This window comes from Tupaia chinensis, unplaced genomic scaffold, assembly GCF_000334495.1.
Source record: "Tupaia chinensis unplaced genomic scaffold, TupChi_1.0 Scaffold000181_1, whole genome shotgun sequence".
In the NCBI taxonomy this organism is placed as follows: domain Eukaryota; kingdom Metazoa; phylum Chordata; class Mammalia; order Scandentia; family Tupaiidae; genus Tupaia; species Tupaia belangeri.
In genome coordinates this window covers 5609-11803 of record NW_006159656.1, presented here as the reverse complement: position 1 = coordinate 11803, position 6195 = coordinate 5609, and positions in this window count along the sequence as shown.

Below are 6195 nucleotides of genomic sequence, written 5' to 3'. Positions count from 1 at the left end.
CCTTAGTGGATCTGCATTCCTTCAGGATTATTGTAAAAGTTATAGTAAGGCTGGAGGTGTTATTTTGCCTTTATGGGGGTATTGGGGTACGGCAATAAGGCCCATGGCAGAGAAATTGAGTGCAGGCCAGTACAGCAACACAGTGGAGGACTAGAACTCATAAACTGTTGACCTTGCTAAAAGTTCTCCTCAGCCCAGTCCTTGATTTTAGGCATGAGGGGCAGCTCCTTTATACTCAGCCTGTGTTAACTGCATGGTCCTGACAATAACCATTACACCATCTGCTGGTCCCTTGGACTACACTTTTATGTTGATATTATATCAGTGGATCACAACCATGGTTATTATAACAACTTGTACAGAGCTGCTCTGCTTTATACAATTGAACCCTCATGAGCACTAGGTACTGAGGAACTTGAGTCCTTTGCTAATTGCTAACTAAATGAATGATTGTTTATTTAATAATTAAGAACTGGGAAAAGTAATTATCGTCTAACCTCCTGCACATACCCTAGCCACAGATGCTGAAAATCAGTTTGTCAAATGGTGCAGCTAGCTGATTCAAAGGGAACAAAAGTGGCTGTAGAGAGGCTACTTGTTACACATGTATAGTGTCAGGTCAGAGGTGTTAATGTCTTAGCATAAAGTGGAATGATTGATGGAAGTTCAATGAAATGGGCCTTTTAGTGTGAATGTTGACTTTTTTACATACATTTTTAATTTGAGAAAATTTAATATTTGCAAAATAGAGTTGAAAAGTGTTTAGAATTCTTAGACACTCTTATACCCATCTTACACAATTAGCATAACAATTTGGTTTAAAAATCTTCTGCATAGCAAAAAAATAATCGCTAGATCAAAAGAATAGCCTTCATAAAGGAAGATATTTGTAAGCTAAGTATTTAATTGGGGGTTAATATCCAACATATATGTGAAACTCTTAAAACTCAAAAGCAAAAATAATAACCTAGAACCAGCAGGTGGTGTATCACATATGGCTGACTGACTGCCTTGTTATGTGCACATGACCCAAATCCTGAGTGAAAAATGGAAACGTGATTATGGTGTGGCCATCTCCCTTGGGGAGTGCTTTCTCAATTTCCCCTTCTCTCTTTCTGTCTCTCACAGATGCTTGAAACTAAAAATCAAGCATACAAAAAACCCCCAAACCTAATAATCCACTTAAAACCAAAAGTATGTATAAGTATCAAGTAGATATTGCTCCAAAGAAGACAAATGGCTGACTAGTACATAGATAATGTTCTATGGAACTAATCAGCAAAGAGAAGTGAGTCAACACCACAATGGGCTATCACCTCCCATCTGTAGAATAGCTATTATAAACTAAATACATTTGGTAAAGATGTGGAGCAGTTGGACCCCTCACATATTGTTGATGGGAATGCAAAATGGTGCAGCTGCAATAAAAGACTATGGAGATTACTTGAAATGTTAAAAACAGAATTTGCATTTGATGTAGCAATCTCTCTTCTGAGGATGAGGAAAAGTCTTCAAAAGTCTGAGGAAAATCTAATTAAAGTACAAATTTGATTTGATAAGAAGAAGAAGAAGAAGAAGAAGAAGAAGAAGAAGAAGAAGAAGAAGAAGAAGAAGAAGAAGAAGAAGAAGAAGAAGAAGAAGAAGAAGAAGAAGAAGAAGAAGAAGAAGAAGAAGAAGAAGAAGAAGAAGAAGAAGAAGAAGAAGAAGAAGAAGAAGGAGAAGAAGAAGGAATTGGGATCTCAAAGATACATTTGTACTCCGACAAATAGTTAAATTGTAGCATACACTGACAATGAAACACTATTAAAACTTAGGAAAGAAGGAAATTTTCTAATATATATCCTGGTAGCTAAGGTGACTGGATCACACATGACCAACTGCAAGGTTTGAGTCCTGGCCCCCTGGGGCTAGAAAAATATGCAGACTTGTGTGATTGAATACCCAGAATCCCAAGATAATATAGAAGGGATTGTGACATGACCTTCCCCTGTGGGGACTACTTTCTCACTTTCTCTTACTCTGGTGAATGCATATACCCTCTGACAAATTATAAAAATAAAAAAAGAAAAAGAAAAGAAATAATTATTTTTATATTACTACCACTAAACCCAGACTTTATTTGGATTTTGTCATTTTTTTCCCAATTAATATCATTATTATTTTGCAGGACACAATTCAGCATACATTATATTGATATTAATTAGTCTTGTTCTGTAGTCTCCTCTGGTTGACAGTTTCACTCTTTTCTTGTTTGTTATAACTGACTTAAGGAACACTGACTGGTTATTCTGTAGGATGCTATCACATTTCAGTCTGTCTGAAAATGTCATATTAAACTGTATCTATAGATTTTAAAGGAAACCCATATCCCGTAGTGTATCACAGAAATGTAGTGCCTTTCTCATGATATCCTGTCAGGGGACACATGTTGAACTGCATCACATTACTGGTGATGGTAACTTTCATCCTTGTTTATATTTGTGTTCATGAAATTTCTCCACTAAAAATTTGAAATTGAAATGCAGTTAAGTTAGTATCAGGTACTACTGAATTATTCTTAAATTTTTGCCTTATTTTTTTAAAGAATTATTTATTTAGCTTTATTTGTTTTTTTGTTATTCTCAATTTAGCCAGAGACAGAGAGAGAAAGAGAGAGGGAGAGTGTGAAAGCAAGCCAAAGGCTTGGGCTTGAACCATGGTCAGCCATGTGGAAATCAAGTGCCTTAACCAGCATGCCACCTGATGGCCCCCTTATTTTCAAACTATGCAGCCCATGTAAAAATATATTATTTAAATAGTTCAGTTGAGGGACCAGCAGTTAGCATAATGGCTATGTCACTGGACTCCCACATAGTCGACTGCGGTTCGAGTCCCGGACCCAGTGGCTTAAACTCATGCCGGGCTCATGTGTGTGCATGCCCAGGATCCTGAGAGGAGAATGGAGGAGAAGGAATTGCAGTGTGGCCATCCCCCTTGGGGGGTGATTTCTCTCTTTCTATCTCTCTGTCTTTCTCTGTCTGTCTGGTGAGCACACATGCCCTATAGCAAAAAAAAAAAAAGTTCAGTTGAATAAATGGGATATATATTAATTAAGCAGTTAATGGAATAAATTTGGTGATGTAATTTATCTCTAATGATTTAGAAAAATTGCATCTATCATGATGTCATAAGAAAATGTTTCAACTAATTGTTTGTTTTGAGGCCTAACAAGGAATACTTTAATTATAATTATCTAGAGTCTATAGCTTCACATTCATGATGGAAGATTTAAGACCCAGAGTGTGTTTCTCAAAAGTATTCATAGCAATTTCAACTTTTAAAAAACGTAATCTCTTATGGAATTAGGCTGCTGTGTTTTAAATTTTGGCCAATCAAGGTGATCAACCTATGGACCACTCCCAAATAAGATTAATTTTGCCTTTTAAACTGACTGCAATCAGTTCATTATATAATATGCCTCTGAGTTTTAAAATAAAACATGCTGCTTATGTCAGAATTAGACGCTTGATACCAATTGAATGCTTAAAACTATTTGCATCATAGAATAGAAGCATAAAAGTGATATGTATTTAATGGCAGTTTCCATAGGTCTGACTTATTTTTTGATATAAGACACTTAGGGAAAAGTTCACTTAATACTTTTGAAGGGAACAAGCAACTAAATGAGAACTGACAATTGGCCTTTGACTTAAAATGTCTAATTTGTTCTTATAAACCTTGTCAATTAAAAAAGTATAAATAAAACAAAAATAAAAAAGAAAATATGGCCTCAGATTTTTTTTTCTTTGTATTCTGGCATGTCTTACGTTCTGAAAATAAAATGCTACTTTGCCAGCACACTTATTAAAATATACCACCATTTGTGTTATAAACCTCAACCCTGTTGCTATCTCTAAAGGATGTTTAACTACTGAGAAGAAAAATGCTTGCAGTTCATTAATCAAAAAAAAAAAAATTCTCACAAATTAATGAAGAGCTCATGATTTCAGGTCAGTTCACTTACCTACAGGAAACTTTCTATTCATGTGGAAAACATGAAAGATCCAGCTTATATAGATCACTACTGAAACTAGGTAGGTATGAGTTTAAGTGCAGCTCCAACTCACTGGTATTTATGAACTTCATTTGAAATTGCTAGGGCTAAAATCTGAAGTCTTTATCTGAGTATCTTTTTGTTATCAGCCCAGTAAGTGTATTAACATAGTAGTAGTAGCAGGCTTTTACTAATATGTTCTAATATTGAAGGAAAATTAATTTATTAAAATAGTGTGAAAAATAATGAATGTCTGAAGTGTATCCACCCAAACCTCCTTGCTATTAGAAAGGATATGCACATGATAAAAGTTCTATGTCTAAAGTTATTTGTAGTTCATATAAAAGTAGAAACTCAAGGGGTGGAGTCTGAAGCCTGGTACTTATTGCATAAGTGAGAAGATGGGAAAATCATAGGCGCATTTGCTGCGGCCTCTGCCAGTGTCTTCATTCATTCTTCTGTGCTCATATCATTTGATGGCTTTACTGTCTTCACTTCTCTAGCTTCAACAAGTTTGTCTCATCATAAAAAAGGGATTATTTCTTATTAAGACATGTGACTTTCATTATGTAATCTTATAACAGGACATATTTTAATGAAAGTATTGTTGGTGGCTATATAATATATTCCATAATATATATAAACACATAGTTTTTAGATAAATATTTTATAATTATCTATATATCTGTATCAAGGGATGACCTAGAGCATATCTTTTGAAATAATTATTTAATTTTATTTATGATTATTATCATTATTTTGCTACTTGGCATATGCACTCATTATACAGAGAGAGCACAAGAGAGACAGGGAAAGTAAAAAAGCAAGCCACCAGGTCCAGGACTTAAACTGCAGTCATTCATGTGGGAGTCCTGTGCCTTAACCACAATGGCAGCTACCAACTCCACCTAAAGCATATTAATAAACAATGGTTACTAAAATTTTAATTAACTTTATTGAACAAAGTGTAAAAGTTAAACAAAATGTAAATAAAAGGCACATAGAAATACCCAGGAGACAGTCTACATTGATGGAGTTTATAACAGAGGCCATATAACCATTTCATGGATAAGATTCGTTAGCAAAATCTCAAACAGTAGGTGGAAGACAGACCAGATGAGTTTTAAAAGTTATTTCAACTCTAAATTCCATTTTCATTTACTTCCATATTACACCAAGATAAGGTGGAAAATGCAAAAACTCTTAATACTAACATTTATGTGCCATTAATTGCAAAGTCAACCATCTCCTTGCTCCTTTATGTAATCTTTAGAATCATGATAAAGTACCCTGTGATTCTTTTCTGCTTTTATTATTTCTATATTTTATCATTTCTTTCATGCCCCAAATTTATATTTTAGTTCTATATTAACTATAGTGAAAAGGGCTGGATTTTAAATGATACAATGATTATTACATAATTTCTACATTGCTGGTTCTCACACACTGGCCTGTATCTAAATCACCAGGAGGCTTGTTTAAAACAAAAACTGTGGATCTCACCTTAGAGTATTGATTCATAATGTCAATGATGGTGCTGAGAATTTGCAATCTTTAAAAATTTCCAGATGATGTTATTGCTGCTAGCTTGGGATTACTGTGAGAGTCATTGTCAGTAACAGTGAAATCCTTTTTTTTTTTTTTTTCTATTTTTTCTTTCTATTCAACTCTGCTTTTCGAAATCCTTTTTTTTTTTTTTTTTCTATTTCTTTTTTCTATTCAACTCTGCTTTTCAGAAATAACTTTTTTCTTTTTGTGCCTTTTATTTTTTACGCCAACAGGAATTATGATGTCATTTGGAATGATTCAAAGCAGCATATCCACTTTTATTCTCTTGAGTTTTTCAGAATACCCAGAATTCCAGGTTCCACTTTTTCTTTCTTTCTTTTTCTTTTCTTTTTTTTTTTTTTCTTTTTTTCTTTGTTTTTCCTGTCATACAATCACTGTGGTGGGAAACTTGGGCATTATAATAATTGTTAAGATCAAATTTTCACTGTAGGGCGCGTGCGCTCGCCAGACAGACAGAGAGAGACATAGAGACAGAAAGCGAGAAATCACTCCCCAGGGGGGATGGTCACGCCGCAATCCCTTCTCCTCCATTCTCCTCTCGGGATCTTGGGCACGCATGCACACGTGCCCGGTGTGAGTTTTTTAAGCCACCG